The sequence below is a fragment of the Hippopotamus amphibius genome, chromosome 14, assembly GCF_030028045.1.
Source record: "Hippopotamus amphibius kiboko isolate mHipAmp2 chromosome 14, mHipAmp2.hap2, whole genome shotgun sequence".
NCBI classification, from domain to species: Eukaryota; Metazoa; Chordata; class Mammalia; order Artiodactyla; family Hippopotamidae; genus Hippopotamus; species Hippopotamus amphibius.
The window spans coordinates 73,664,886-73,681,817 of record NC_080199.1 but is presented as its reverse complement, the minus strand read 5'-3'; positions in this window follow the sequence as shown (position 1 = coordinate 73,681,817).

Genomic DNA, 16,932 nt, shown 5'->3' with positions numbered 1-16,932 from the left:
GTCCCCGGGAGAGAATCAAAGAGCACTTCTGGCCCCGCCGTCCACAGGGAGATTGATGAGACCACGGGAAGAAGGGACGGTGGCCCGCACAGCTCTGCCCTCGCCCTCCCCCTCTCCCAGTGACCCTCTGGGAGCCCTCTGTCCTCAGAGAGGACTCATTCTGCTTGGCTCTCCCCCTCCAGGTTCTGCCGCTGGGGTTGAGGCTGCAAGGAGGACTGGGACCCGGGTCAGGGGCGGTGAGAACTGGGGAGAGAAGCTGGTCCAAGCCCTTCTCCAGCCCAGTGCGGGGTCCAGCTGATGGTCTGGACCCTGGAGGGCTGGGGAACTATCACTGATGTGCCCCTAAATGCTCCCAGAATTGGCACATTTGGGAAGGAGCTTGGCGGGAGAGCCAGCCAGGACTCGCTGAGTGATTCTGGTTGTGGGGGATGAGGGATGGTGGGGGTGGGGGGGGGTGTTTAGGATGCTTCTGAGGTTTTGGGTCTAAACAAGTGGATGACACAATGACCATTTCCTGAGACAAGGAAGCACGTTTGGAGGAAAATGCAAGAGTTCTGTGTGTTTAAGTTTGCACCAGTCCATCAACCTACAAGTGGCGAAGTCAAGTAGGCAGTGAGAGGAGAGATTGCCAAAGACTAGGGCTGTCCCCACGCGGTGCCCAGAGGCTGGGGACACCCCTCCTCTCCTCCCCTCCCTCCTCCCCCTCCCCCCCACTCTGTACTGCTGCCCTTTCCACCCTCAGCCCTTTCTCCCCTGTGACAGCAATGAGATACACAAAGGCACAGGCCAACCCCAAACTGCTTTCTCCTGGAAGCTTAATTAAAAAGCAATTAATTTTGTTTAAAGCTATAGGCTCAGTTATGGAAGCATAGACCTGATTAGGGAGACGTTGAGTCCAGCAAAGGCTGCTACATTATAAGGGGTCTCGTCCTGCTGCTTTGTCTGGGCCCCTCCCTTAATGAAGTAGTAATAAAGCCAGGTGACAGGAACGTGAGTCTTTGCAACGGTTCAGGCCCTGCACCAAGCTCTTCACATGTTTCCTCTCATCTTAGCCTCCCAACAACCCTGGGAGGTGGGTAAATGATGCCGTCCCCCTTTGTGTGTTTGTTTGTTTGTTTTTTCTTTTTTGGACCCACTGTGAAGCATGCAGGATCAGTTCCCTGACCAGGGATTGAACCCATGCTCCCTGCAGTGGGAGGGCAGAGTCTTAACTGCTGGACCATCAAGGAAGTCCTTGTCCCCATTTTTCAGACGGGGTAACCGAGGCTTGGAGATTTTAGTGAGTAACTAACCCAACATCTCACAGATAATAATAATAAGGGACAGAGATGACATTCAAACCTAAGCCTGTTGACCCCCACACGCTGTGCTCCCAGCCCCATGTCCACAGCCTGCCCATCTGCCCCTCAGACCTGGGCCCCTGGGGCCTCTGGAGCAGCCCGAGAAGACAGCCTAGGAAGAACCAGGCCTTTGCCTCCACATCTGTCCCAGCCTGACCTTCTCAGATGAGGCAACCCCGCCACTGCCACCGGTACACGGTGTGTTCCGTGTGTGGGTTCTGATCCAGGGGCCGTGGCCACACTGGCTGCCGGCTCCCTCATGCAGCCCTGTCCACGCCTCCAGGAGGTGCGGAGAAGCCGGGAAGGCAGTGAGTGGAGGCCCAGGAGGGTGCAAGCAGGGCCCTGGTGCTGCCCCAGCCACACCTTCCCGACACGTTCCTCCCAGAGCCCAAGCAAGAGATGATGTGAAGACCACGTGTGGGGAGGAGAGGCAGGGGTCCAGCCAGAATCCGCAATCTGGCTCTGTCTGCACTAGCCGATGACCTAATTTGGGTCACATACCACCTCTGAGTCTCAGGTTTCCCCTTTTGTGCAGTGGGAATGCTTACATTTGTAGTGTTACTGTGAGACCAGTGATGGTGAATGTGACGGCAGTGCCGGGTCCGTCTCAGGCCCTCGAAATCTGGGTCGTGGTTCAGAGAGTGGATTCTGGAACCAGGCATTTGGGTTGTGCTTCCAGTGAGTTATGTAACATATTTAAACCTGGTTTATGCAAACGTGGAAAGACAATGGCAATGATACCTACGTCACAGGGTTGCTGTAAGGGTTAAATAAAGCGGTGCACACAAACGGCTTGGCCTGGGCCGCGGCAGTAAGCTTTAGCTCTTATCACCCTAATCGTTTTTTAAAATTACTGAAAGGCCTGGAAGCAATGTCATCTCAATAGCAATAAACACACTAGCACCCACATTTTGTTTTCTAAATACCGTTCCTACTATAAGAAGCCAGAGCTCCTTAGAGAAATAGCCAGGTCCAGGTCGGGAGTAAGAAAAGTCCCAGGTGAGCCTAGAACATCAATCAGGGTTCGGCTAATGGGGATATGTCACACGTACACAGGAGCCAACTTGGAGCTCCCAGTGACCAAATTTGGGACAATGAGGCCATCAAAATCAATAATGATGGCAACCATTATAACACATTGAATTAAAAGTCCATAATCCACTGTGACACCAAAAACAAATGGAAGGGATTGAATTTGCAACCTACCAACATAACAAGTGACTCAGGCAAGGATTATCAATGGACCCACGGATGCAATGACTGTCGATGAAGGTTGGTGGGGGATGGAATAGTCCCACGATCTTAAAGTAACACCACACGCGCTTCTCATTAACCACAGAATGTAAAAGGTGCCTTTTCTGTGAAAGGACCTGGGTGTCATTCATTACTTGTTACCAAAGTTAGCATTACCAATAATGGGATTAGGGTTATTGAAACAACTTCTGGGGTGTTTCTCTGGGAAGAGAAACAGAAGGATGGCCAATGTGGCAAAATGTCGGTTGGTGAATCCAGATGAAAGATATATTCATTGTACAATTCTTTCCACTTTTCTGTAGGTTTAACGTCTTTCAAAATAAAATATGTGTGTGAGTATGTGATGGAAATGGTGGTGGTGGGGGGAGCATTGGGATGGGGTGGGACTTGGGGCTGTGTTGTCCTTGACTCTTCCTGATCATTGTCCTAGGTACAGGGCTCAGCCCAGGCTGCTCCAAGCTTGATGCTCTAAGAGAGGCAGGAATTTCAACACAGGAGAGCTCAAGCATGGCATCTTAGGAGGGAATCTTTCCTAGCTGTCCATAGGGAGGTGGGAACAGCAGGAGAGCTCCCTGGGCTAAAGGACCAGGGGAAGAGGAAGGGAGAGGCCCAGCAGTTTGGCGCACACAGTGTAGGAGGAGCTGGTGCAGAAGACCTTGTTCAGCCCTCTGATATGATGGCACTTGGGCTGGAGACATTCACATCATTCCAAAGAGAGTAGATACCCTCTCCTTCTCTCTCTTCTTCTCTGAGCTCCCCTTCTGCCCACCGTGATGTTAAACATTCTCTGTCTCACTCCACCCATCACTCAACTCAGCTACCACTGCTGGATCCTTTCTCTCCTGAAGGAGGATCTTCCGTTGTACATCTTTGCTTTTCCCTTCTTCCTCTAGGCTGCACCTTCTTGGTCTCCTTTGCTCACTGCTCTTATTCAAACTGCTCCTCCAATCTTGACAACTTCCAAGGGTCAGACCTAGGGTGTCTTCATCTCACTCTGCACACTCTGCCCTCTGTGTTCTGTCTTCCCCTAAATCTGTGTCTTACTTCCTAGTCGGTGTCCCAGTATCCAGGTAGGAGCTCTCTGCTGTCTGCTGAACACCTCCATGTACACAGCCTCCAGTCACCTGAAAGCCAACAGACCCCAAATCAATGCATGTGTTGCCTGCACTAGTACCCCAAACCCGCTCTTCTCTGTATCTTTTCCAGGTTAGCAGTGACTCTCTCCATTCTTCTGAAATCCAGGCATCCTCCTGACTCCTGCACCTCCCCCCATCCCCTGAATCCCATCGGCCACCCAGATCCTGCGGATTTGACCTTCTAAGTATCAATACATCTTGCATCTACCCTTTCCATCCGTGCTCACTGCCTTTGCGCAGATCTCACCGGTTTCCCTATGGATTAACTGAAAGAATGTTCAACTGTTTCCCGGGTTTTCAGTCTTGCTTCCTCCAAAACGGCTCCCACGCTGCCCACACAACGTTCTTAGGTACAAACCCGACCTTGTCACTTTCTCAGGTTCTGGTATTTCCCTGGTTCTGGTCATAGCAGACTATTCTCAGAACCCCAAGGTGATGCGGTGATCTATAATAAGAAATATATATTTGGTCACCGTCTGTCCTGTCAAGTTCCCTTGTCCCCACCTTCCTGGCAGAGTTCTTAAACGCTGGGAATTTCCTAAGTGTTGAGAGCCATAAAGGTGGTTTTCGTTATGCTAATGCGGTGGCTTTTAGAAAGCCCCTAAGTCACCAAGGGATGGGGGCTCGTCACCAGAAGAACCAACCACAGGATTAGAGGGTTGGAACTTTCAGTCCCACCCCCAGACCTCCCTGGAGGGGAGAGGGGCTGGAGGTGGACCCCATCACCCTCGGCCAATGACGTAGTCAATCCTGCCCACGTCATGAAGCCTCCGTAAAAACCCAGAACGACGATGTTTGTTTGGAGAACTTCCAAGGTGGGAACGTACCCACGAGCTGCCCCACACTGCGTGGGGACCAAAGCTCCTTTGCTGGAAACCTCGCCTACGTCGCTCTTCACCTTGCTGTTGACTTATCCTTCGTAATAAACCAGTAATCTAGTGAATAAACTGGTTTCCTGAGTTCTGTGAGCCCCTCTAGAAAATTAATCGAACCCAGGGCAGGGGGTTGGGTGAACCTCTGCTTTATAGCCAGTTGGTCAGAAGCACAGGGCCAGTGATTGACATCTGAAGTGGGGGGGTCTTGTGGGGCTGAGCCCTTGACCCGTAGAACCGGATGCTCCCCCTGGGTAGAGAGTTTCAGAATTGCCTTGAATTGTGGGACACCCAGCTGGTGTCCGAGAGCTGCCTGGTGCAGGGAAACCCCCCGTGCTGGACCTGGTGTCAGGATCTCACCTCCTGCTTGTTCCCAGCTCCAGGCTCTTCCTGGGTTTCCCTCCATCTACGGCACTCACCACTTCAACGACATTTCGCCAGACTCATCACTGACCACAGCGTCCCTTTCAGGGCTCCCACAGCAACTCAGATGTGAGTCTAGCGCCTCCTGTTCTACGCTGTATTCTAAGAATTCACTACGAGTCTGTTTCCCCGCTGGGCTGGCGGGAAGCAGAGACAACATCCTACTCGCTGTCTGTCTCCAGGGCCCATCACTGTGCTTGACTTTGTCAACATCTGATTGTTTCAAGACATCAATCTGAGAAAATCTTGGAGTCATGACACATTTAGAACTGGAAGGGAAGCCACAGAACACCTAGTCAGACACCCTCATTTTCACCTGAAGAAGTTGAGACTCAGAGGTAGGTGACCGGCTTATCACTGCTAGAGCTGAGATTCATGTTTCTTTTTAGTCCGGGTGAAATCAGGTGTGTAGATGAATAAAAGAACATGCGTGTGGGGGTGAGGGGACTCGATGCTCCCACATGCCGTACCCGGGAACATCTCCCAGTTTTGGAGATCCTTGGAATTACAAAAGATATGCAGGTGGTACCTCGAGTATCCTCACCGGCAACCTGACGGCACTCAGGACACTACTCCTGGCCTGGCCTGATCTCCGTCACGCCCTCCCTTCCAGAACAAGGCTGGTTAGCGTGAGGGATGGTCTGCCCGGCTCAGAGGGCATCTCCAGGGCCCATGCTCCTTTTATCACCATTTTATACTCATCAGGATTGTTAAGCCACTTGGTAACCCAGGCAACCTGAATGCAGCTCCGGGATGTTTTAACCCAAAAAAAGAGACAGTTCCAAGGGAAAGAAAGAGCAAGCCTCACCAGGTGCTGCTGTCACACACTCGGAAAAGCTAGTGTATAACCTTTCAAGGGACTACTCTCGGAGGGACTGGGTGGTCTCTTGGGCTTTGGGGACTCTCGGGGGTGGAAGAAAAGGGCAGAGAGAAGAATACCAGCTATGTAAGAACAGATCTTTTTTTTTCCTTCCAGCTACGAAAATAGATTTCTGTGGTCTGAAACCCCAGTTGAGTGTTTCTGCAGGGGAATCCACAAGTTTCTCCATCAGCCCAAAGGCAGGTTACTCTTGAAATCGCTCAGCCAGAGTCATGAAGTGTAGCCAATGGTTTCCTGAAATGTGCAGAGAACCCCCCCAACCCCCTTCCAGAGGGCAACATCCAGCCCCACTGTCCTTGACCCAGAGACCCAAAAGTGCCGCCCAGCCAGCCCGCGTGCGAAGCTTGCTCCCCTCCGTCCACCTCCCACACAGCAACCTCTTTTGCAGCCTCCTTTGAAACCTTGCCCTTGAATTCAGCTTCAGGATTCCTGTAAGTCCCCAGATAGAGAACATCCGATGTTGTGATCTTATACGGTCTCCATTCATAAAGCCCAGGGCCACGTCCACATGGGGTGTCTTGTTCCTCACAGCAAAAGAAACAAAGGCATTTGCCAAGCCTGCGTCTCCACGCGTCATTAAACCCTGCCCCTGGAGGGTGGCGGAGCCCTGCTGCCCGCCAGGTCTATACACACGCAGAGGGAAAACAAAGGGATGTTCTGAGCCTCCAGGACAAGCAGAGGCTTTGAGGAACGGACCCGTTCTTCAGGCCGGAGAGCGGCCTGGGGACTCTGCTGTCAAGTGTGTGGTCAGCAGGCAGGCGCAGGGTGCACAGCTGCCCACGAGCCGCAGCGCCCTGGGGGGACAGAGCCTGGTGCGCTGTGCCTCCGCGGGTGGCACCCAGATGCGTGGCCGCAAATCAGCCTTACCAAAGGTCCCCGGCGCGCTTTCTAGGGTAGCCCACCCTCCCCAGGCCCGGGTGTCTCCCTTGCCTGCTCTTTGGCAGGATCCAGCTCTGATTCACTGTGTTACTTCTGGGGTCTCCAAAGCCATGTGATGTCTGCCCACCATGGGCCCTGTGGGCGGCCTGGAGTCCACCCCACCCCTTCTCCACCCCTGCCCCACTCCTGTGGTTTCTAACGCCCTGGGGATGCAGGGGCTGTTGTGCTGAGGCTACCAGGATTGCCAAGGGCACTGACCTCCCTTAGCATAGGAAGCTGGGACCCTGAGGGTGCATGAAAGCGTCACCACATCCTGCACCAAAGGCAGGGAGAGCTCTTACCCTCCCCCTTCCTTCTGGCTTGTTTCTTATCTGGACCTACCCCTCCCCCATGCCCACCCTGCCCTCCAGGGCTCTGACTCAGCCCTAGGGTGTGTAAGGGTGGGGGAGAGTAGGGGTGTGGCCAAGGGACCCTGGGGCAGCACACGTTCTTCTTTGCCACTAAGATGTTGGAGAGGACTCCCTTCTTTCTTCCTTTAAAAGAACTCATTGCTGGGAAGGAAACTCAGACCCTCCTGGCAGGGCCATTCTCCTGATAGGGCTAGACCCTAAGTTTAACGCTGCTTAATCTTTTTTTTTTTTTTTTTAGAGTATACATATTATCATCGTGGTACTATATATACATATTTTTTTTCAGAACTTTTTTTGTGATACACTTAACATACAATAAACTGCATATATTTAGAGTGTACAATTTGGTATCCCAATCTCCCAGTTCATTCCCCCCCAATCCTCCCCACTTTCCCCACTTGGTGTCCATATGTTTGTTCTCTACATCTGGGTCTCTATTTCTGCCTTGCAAACTGGTTGATTTGTACCATTTTTCTATAGTCTGCATATATGTGTTAATATACGATATTTGTTTTTCTCTTTCTGACTCACTTAACTCTGTATGACAGTCTCTAGGTCCATCCATGTCTCTACAAATGTCCCAGTTTCATTGATTTTCACCGCTGAGTAATATTGCATTGTATATATGTACCACATCTTCTTTATCCATTCATCTGTTGGTGGACATTTAGGTTGCTTCCATGTCCTGGCTATTGTAAATAGTGCTGCAATGAACACTGGAGTGCATGTGTCTTTTTGAATTATGGTGTTCTCTGGGTATATGCCCGGCAGTGGGATTGCTTGGTCATATGGTAACTCCATTTCTAGCTTTCCAAGGAACCTCCATACTGTTCTCCATAGTGGCTGTATCAATTTACATTCCCACCAACAGTGCAAGAGTGTTCCCTTTTCTCCACACCCTCTCCAGCATTTACTGTTTGTCAATTTTCTGATGATGCCCATTCTGACCGGTGTGAGGTGATACCTCATGGTAGTTTTGATTTGCATTTCTCTAATAATGAGTGATGTTCAGCAACTTCTCATGTGCCTCTTGGCCATCTGTATGTCTTCTTTGGAGAAATGCCTATTTAGGTCTTCTGCCCATTTTTTGATTGGGTTCTTTGTTTTTTTGATATTGAGCTGGATGAACTGTTTATATATTTTGGAGATTAATCCTTTGTCTGTTGATTCGTTGGCAAATATTTTCTCCCATTCTGAGGGTTGTCTTATTGTCTTTCTTATAGTTTCCTTTGCTGTGCAGAAGCTTTGATGTTTTATTAGGTCCCACTTATTTATTTTTGTTTTTATTTCCATTAGTCTAGGAGGCGGATCAAAAAAGATCTTGCTGTTATTTACATCGAAGAGTGTTCTTCCTATGTTTGCCTCTAGGAGTTTTATAGTGTGTGGCCTTACATTTAGGTCTTTAATCCATTTTGAGTTTATTTTTGTGTATGGTGTTAAGGAGTGTTCAAATTTCATTCTTTTATATGTTGCTGTCCAGTTTTCCCAGCACCACTTATTGAAGAGGCTGCTTTTTCTCCATTGTATATCCTTGCCTCCTTTATCATAGATTAGTTGACCATAGTTTATCTTTGGGCTCTCTATCCTGTTCCATTGATCTATATTTCTGTTTTTGTGCCAGTACCCTACTGTCTTGATCACTGTAGCCTTGTAGTATAGCCTGAAGTCAGGAAGCCTGAATCCACCAACTCCATCTTTCCTTCTCAAGATTGCTTTGGCTATTTGGGGTCTTTTGCATTTCCATACAAATCGTAAAATTTTGTGTTCTTGTTCTGTGAAAAATGCCTTTGGTAATTTGTTAGGGATTGCATTGAATCTGTAAATTGCTTTGGGTAGTATAGTCATTTTCACAATGTTGATTCTTCCAATCCAAGAACATGGTATGTCCCTCCATCTGTTTGTGTCGTCTTTGATTTCTTTCATTAGTGTCTTATAGTTTTCTGAGTATAGGTCTTTTACCTCCTTGGTTAGGTTTATTCCTAGGTATTTTATTCTTTTTGTTGCAATGGTGAATGGGATTGTTTCCTTAATTTCTCTTTCTGATCTTTTATTGTTAGTGTATAGAAATGCAAGAGATTTCTGTGTGTTAATCTTGTATCCTGCAACTTTACCAGATTCATTGATTAGCTTAAGTAGTTTTCTGGTGGCATCTTTAGGATTTTCTATGTATAATATCATGTCATCTGCGAAGAGGGACAGTTTTACTTCTTTTCCAATTTGGATTCCTTTTATTTCTTTTTCTTCTCTGATTGCTGTGGCAAGGACTTCCAAAACTATGTTGAATAGTAGTGGGGATAGTGGACATCCTTGTCTTGTTCCTGATCTTAGAGGGAATGCTTGCAGTTTTTCACCATTGAAATTGGTGTTGGCTGTGGGTTTGTCATATATGGCCTTTATTATGTTGAGGTAGGTTCCCTCTATGCCCACCTCCTGGAGAGTTTTTATCATAAATGGGTGTTGAATTTTGTCAAAACCTTTTTCTGCATCTCTTGAGATGATCATGTGGTTTTTATCCTTCAGTTTATAAATATGGTGTATCACATTGATTGATTTGTGCATATTGAAGAATCCTTGCATTCCTGGGATAAACCCCACTTGATCATGGTGGATGATCCTTTTCATGTGTTGTTGGATTCTGTTGGCTAGTATTTTGTTGAGGATTTCTGCATCTCAATTCATCAGTGATATTGGTCTGTAATTTTCTTTTTTTGTAGTATCTTTGTCTGGTTTTGGTATCAGGGTGATGGTGGCCTCATTAAATGAGTTTGGGAGTGTTTCCTGCTCTACAGTATTTTGGAAGAGCTTGAGAAGGATGGGTGTTAGCTCTTCTCTAAATGTTTGATAAAATTCACCTGTGAATCCATCTGATCCTGGACTTCTGTTTGTTGGGAGATTTTTAATCACAGTTTCAATTTCATTACTTGTGATTGGTCTGTTCATATTTTCTATTTTGTCCTGATTCAGTCTTGGAAGCTTATACCTTTCTAAGAATCTGTCCATTTCATCCAGGTTGTCCATTTCATTGGCACATAGTTGCTTGTAGTAGTTTCTTACGGTGCTTTTTATTTCTGTGGTGTCCGTTGTATCTTCTCCTGTTTCATTTCTAATTTTATTGATTTGAGTCCTCTCCCTCATTTTCTTGATGAGTCTTGCTAGAGGTTTATCGGTTTTATTTATCTTCTCAAAGAACCAGCTTTTAGTTTTATTGATTTTTGCTATTGTTTTCTTTGTTTCTGTTTCATTTATTTCTGCTCTGATCTTTATGATTTCTCTCCATCTACTAACTTAGGGTTTTGTTTGCTCTTCTTTCTCTAGTTTCTTTAGGCATAAGGTTAGATTGTTTGCTTGGGATTTTTCTTGTTTCTTGAGGTAGGATTGTATTGCTATAAACTTCCCTCTTAGAACTTGCCTTTGCTGCATCCCATAGGTTTTGGATCATTGTGTTTGCATTGTCACTTGTCTCTAGGTATTTTTTGATTTCCTCTTTGATTTCTTCAGTGATCTGTTGGTTATTTAGTAGCATATTGTTTAGCCTCCATGTGTTTGTGTTTTTTACAGTTTTTTTCCTGTAATTTATTTCTAATCTCATAGTGTTGTGGTCAGAAAAGATGCTTGATATGATTTCAATTTTCTTGAATTTACCAACGCTTGATTTATGACCCAAAATGGGATCTGTCCTGGAGAATGTTTCATGTGCACTTGAGAAGAATGTGTAATCTGCTGTTTTTGGATGTAATGTCCTATAGATATCTGTTAAATCCAGCTGATTTATTATGTCATTTAAAGCTTGTGTTTCCTTATTAATTTTCTGTGTGGATGACCTGTCCATTGGTGTAAGTGGGGTGTTAAAGTCCCCCACTATGATTGTGTTACTGTCAATTTCCTCTTTCATAGTTGTTAGCATTTGCCTTATGTATTGAGGTGCTCCTATATTGGGTGCATATATATTTATAATTGTTATCTCTTCTTCTTGGATAGATCCCTTTACCTTTATGTGGTGTCCTTTCTTGTCTCTTGTAACATTTTTTATTTTAAAGTCTATTTTATCTGAGTATGGCTACTCCAGCTTTCTTTTGATTTCCATTTGCATGGAATATCTTTATCCATCCCCTCACATTCAGTCTGCATGTGTCCATAGGTCTGAAGTGCATCTCTTGCAGACAGCATATATATGGGTCTTGTTTTGGTATCCATTCAGCCAGTCTGTGTCTTTTGGTTGGTGCATTTAGTCCATTTACATTCAAGGTAATTATCAATATGTATGTTCCTATTACCATTTTCTTAATTGCTTTGTTTTTGTTTTTGTTTTTGTTTTTGTAGGTCCTTTTCTTCTCTTATGTTTCCCAATTAGAGAAGTTCCTTTAGCATTTGTTGTAGGGCTGGTTTGGTGGTGCTGAATTCTCTTAGCTGTTGCTTGTCTGTAAAGCTTTGGATTTCTCCATTGAATCTGAATGAGATCCTTGCTGGGTAGAGTATTCTTGGCTGTAGGTTCTTCCTTTTCATCACTTTAAATATATCATGCCACTCCCTTCTGGCTTGCAGAGTTTCTGCTGAGAGATCAATTGCTAACCTTATGGGAGTTCCCTTGTATGTTGTTTGTCATTTTTCCCTTGTTGCTTTTAATAACTTTACTCTGTCTTATATTTTGTCAGTTTAACTACTGTATGTCTTGGCGTGTTTCTCCCTGGATTTATCCTGCCTGGGACTCTCTGCACTTCCTGGACTTGGGTAGCTATTTCCCTTCCCATGTTAGGGAAGTTTTCAATTATAATCTCTTCCAATATTTTCTCGGGTCCTTTCTGTCTCTCTTCTCTTTCTGGGACCCCTATAATGCACATGTTGGTGTGTTTAACATTGTCCCAGCGATCTCTTAAGCTGTATTCAGTTCTTTTCATTCTTTTTTCTTTATTCTTTTCCGCATCCGTGATTATCACCATTCTGTCTTCCAGGTCACTTACTTGCCCTTCTGTCTCAGTTAATCTGCTATTGGTTCCTTCTATTGTATTTTCATTTCAGTTATTGTGTTGCATATCTCTGTTTGTTTGTTCTTTAATTCTTCTACGTCTTTGGTAAACTTTTCTTGCAACTTTTCAATCTTTGCATCCAGTCTTTTTTCAAAGTCCTGAACCATCTTCACCATTATTATTCTGAATTCTTTTTCTGGAAGGGTGCCTATCTCCTCTTCATTTAGTTGTTTTTCTGGTGTTTTATCTTGTCCCTTCATCTGGTACAACATCTTCTGCCTTTTCTTTTTCCTTATCTTTCTGTGGCTGTGGTTTTCAGTTTCACAAGACAAAATACTGCTGATACTGCTTGATTCTGCTCTCTGCCCTCTTGTGGAGGAAGCTATCTAGGAGGCTGGTGGGTGCTTCCTGATGGGAGGGACTGATGGTGGGTTGGGCTGGGTGGGTGGAGCTCAGTAAAACTTTAATCTGCTTGTCTGCCAATGGGTGGGGCTGTGTTGCCACCTTGTTGGTTGTTTGGCCTGAGGCTACCCAGCACTGGAGCTTACAGGCTCTTTGGTGGGGCTAATGGTGGACTCTGGGAGGGCTCACACCAATAAGTACTTCCCAAAACCCCTGTCACCAGTGCCTCTGTCTCCTCGGTGAGCCACAGCTGCCCCCCACCTCTGCAGGTAACCCTCCAACACCAGCAAGTAGGTCTGGTTCAGTCTCCTATGGAGTCACTGATCCTTCCCCCTGGGTCTTGGTGAGCACACTATTTTTAGTGTGCCCTCCAAGAGTGGAGTCTCCATTTCCCCCAGTCCTGTGGAGGTCCTACAATTGAATCCTGCTGGCTTTCAAAGTCTGATTCTCTGGGGATTCCTCCTCCCATTGCTGGACCCCCAGGTTGGGAAGCCTGACATGGGGCTCAGAACCCTCAGAACTTCTGTGGTATAACTATTCTCCAGTTTGTGAGTCACCCACTCAGCATTTATGGGATTTGATTTTAACACGATTGCACCCCTCCTACCGTCTCATTGCAGCTTCTCCTTTGTCTCTGGATGTGGGGTGTCTTATTTGGTGAGTTCCAGTGTCTTTCTGTCGATGATTGTTCAGCATTTAGTTGTAATTTCGGTGCTCTTGCAAGAGAGAGTGAGCTCACGTCCTCCTACTCTGCCATCTTGATTCCTAGCTTTCTGTCGAATCTTGCTTAATTTTAAACTGAGACCCTGTATTAGTAAACATTAGCCTCAACCATGGATAACTGGAATAAAAAACCCAAATAACAGTAGCTTAAATAAGAGAGATGTTTGTGTCTCTCTTTCACCCCCACAAAGGCTGAAGCCGGCAAGGCCCAGGCTGCTCCCATCTTGCAGTTCTGCCACATGTGCTTCAGCTCCCAAGGTCTCCTTGGGTGTGGGCATCCCTGTTCCAGCAAACAGGGAAGAGAAAAGCCAGAAAAGGCACAGCCCCTCTTTTTAAGGGCACTTCCTGGGAGCTGTAGCCACCACTCTGCTTACATCTCATTGGCCAGAATGTGGTCCCTTGGCCATATTGACCTGAAAGGAAGGCTGGGAAAGGTAGTCTTCATTCCCAATAGACTGTGCCCTGAAAAAACTTGGAGTAAGTTCTAAAATGAAGGGACAATGCCACAGGGGATGTCCCTGGTGGTCCAGTGTTTAAGACTTCGCACTCCCAATGCAGGGGGCCTGGGTTCCATCCCTGGTCAGGGAGCTAAGATCCCACATACCACAACTAGAGAGCCCGCGAGCTGCAATGAAGACCCAGCACAGCCTAAATAAATAAATAAATACATTTAGAAGTGTCTGCCACAGACTCTCCTCCTCCTCCATGTGAGTATTAATGCCCCAGAGAAAGTGTAAGACCTTAGGTGGACAGCCACTTTGGGAATCCTTAACTGTCATGCCCCTCACTTTCTTATTTTGATGAAGACCTTTGCCACTTCCACACACACCCCAACCTCCCAAACGAGGCAGTTTCTCCAAGTGCAGTCTGCAATGCAACTGCCTCAGAACCTCTGAGCTGCTTGTTAAACACGCAGGTTCCTGAGTCCTCCCAGCTCATTGGACTTGAATCTTGCGGTGAGCCCTACGAATCTGCAATTTATATACATTTCTTAGATCATTCTTACACACACTAAAATCTCATGTCCACAATTTACTCCATCTTGGAGAAATTTGAAAATATCTGAAACTGCTAAACATAAGAATACCAGAACTAACACTAATATTTAATGAGTTGGGGGAGAAGGCATTTCGGAGATTACAGGTTGTGACATCTGGTGACGCCGCTTGCAAAGTATCTGGCCCTGCCTCGAGGAACTGGTCCCAGATCTTCAAGGGCAGGCTTGCTATCTTATGGTCACCAAATAAAAGTCAGTAGTCGTTGGAGGTAAGAAAGCCTTCTCCAGTTCAGTGGAGGCAGGAAGCAGTCTCAATGGTGAGGCCATGGGAGAGGAGTGAGGCATCTTATATCGGGTAAGCATGAGCCATCCCCGAAGGAGCCCAGAGCCGCTGGGACCCTCTGAGAAATGGAAATCCAAACACCAGGACCTTCACAGGGCTGAGGTTTTGGAAGCAAAGACTTGACATCCAGGTGACCTGTTCCCCAATGGGGACAGCTATCATTTGCAGGAGGGTGGGTGGTCATTTTTGTGGTCACAATGATTGGGGTGGGGAAGATGTTACTGGCATTTAGAGACCAGTGATGCAAGACATCCTGAAATGTGAAGGACAGTCCCACACTGAGAAGAGTTTTCTCAAACCCCATGGGATGTTAAGGTTTCTTTAATAATTATCTAAGCTTAGAAATGAACTCCATTTGACGTAATTTACCAAAAACTACATGTAATATTTTTTGAGCTATTTAAACATATATTGAAATTTTCAAGCATGCAAACCATTTTCAAGATGGCTTTTTTCAGAACTCTATGAAAAGTTGTTTCCAATTTCAGAAATATATGTCAACCGCAAGAGCCTCATTCACAGTATTTGACTAGCCGCTGGAAAAATTCAGCCTGTGTCTGGTGTCGCATTCAGAGGGATTTACATACATGTGCAAGCTTCTGAGTTCCTTCTTAGGTCTTATAGAAAAGACATGACCGCGCATTTACAATTTTTTAAGTACAATATTTTGTTATAAGTTACTTTCCCTCTAGTTTTTCTTTAGAGTAATATATTGATTTTTTTTAATTCTATGACTTTAATTTCAGAAGAATAAAGTAAAGTTACGAACATCTGTCATCAGAGGGGCTGCTGGGTGTGATGGGGAGCCCTCTGCCAGACGCTAGCCTGGGCGTGGCCTCAGGGTGGACAAGGGCTGACCATGACCTCCCTGTGCTTCCTATGCATCCCCGCCTCTTCCCGTTTACCAAGACTCCTGCCAACCAGCCGGCTGCTCTCAGTGGACTGTAGTCGCTCCGTGCCACAGACCCAGCTCTCGAAACCCACCCCCGACAATACAGACCACCTGGTTTCCCTCGTTGCTGGCACAGACTCCCCCAGGAGGGTTTGTGACGGTTCAACACAGTCATTTTGTTACCAGGGACATTCCAACATACTTGCTTTACTCTTGCTTTGACCCAAGAACATTTTGATATGGACAGAAATCAAGCTTTCAGCTATTTTCATTACCAAGTAACAAATGAAACAGACATTCTGTCCCCACGCCTCACCCTCACCTGTGTCTCCCGAAAGGCCAATCCCCCCACCTTCTGGGAAACGGGGTGCTTACAGCTCAGAGATGAGTTGAAGTTCAGGAAGGTCTGCCGTGCCGATTTCCTGGTGATAAAAATCTGCTTTTACATTTTGTTGTGGGTCTTTCTGGTATAGAATAGTCTCCCCAAATGGCCTCATTAAAATGACTTTCTCAAAATTCTCTGTTTCACCCCCATCTAACAGGAAACAGGGCTAAGAAATGGAGCACACCAATAAGGACCATCTTGGCCGACACCAGAGGAGCAGAAAGCACCCAGAAAGCTCAGCAGAGGTGACCTGATGGGCTCCTCCCACCCCCCCCCCCCCCCCGTCTCTGACTCTTCCCTGCCTTTGAACATGGGTGACAGCCAAGGGGCCCTGGATGGGACTCTACAGTGCCAGGGTTCTCAGCCTGATGGAATCAGCCAGATTGCTTTAGGAAAGTACGGATGCTTGGGTCCCACCTCAAAGGTTCACCTTTATTGGTCTGGGGTGCACCCTGGGCATTGGTACTTCTCAACCTGCCCCCGCCCTCAGTGATTTGAAACCTATACCATCCGGAACCTGTGCTACAGCTGCTCTCAACAGCTCTCTCCAGCATGCCTTTATTTTGGCACTTCGCATTTCTTCTAGCTCCAGGGAGAAGGCTTTGGTGATTAACTGCAAAGCAAAACTGTTCATTACTCCTTAATAAGATGAATTTGTGTCACCCATGATATGTCATCATGTCTCTGCCCCGATTCTGCTCCTGACAGGTCTCTGTGTGCCAGCCCTTTCTTCTTTTCAAACTGATATTCTGATAAGTCCCTAATATTTTGAAAGGCATTCTGGTCACCAAACGGGTTGTTTTTTTTTGTTTTTGTTTTTGTTTTTGGCAGGGGGAGGAGGCTGTTGCAGGGAGAGTTAATAGCCAATAAGTCAAATTTAACCCAAGGAGATTTTGCAGATCTGGGAGCTTCGAGGCACCTGTAGAAGGATGTCCCTGGTCCCGGTGGGAGGGCTGGCATTGGAGTGGGTGAGTCTGGGAAGGCGCTGCCTCAGCTCTTTTAAGAAGTTGCCACTCATGAGTGGGCAGCTCA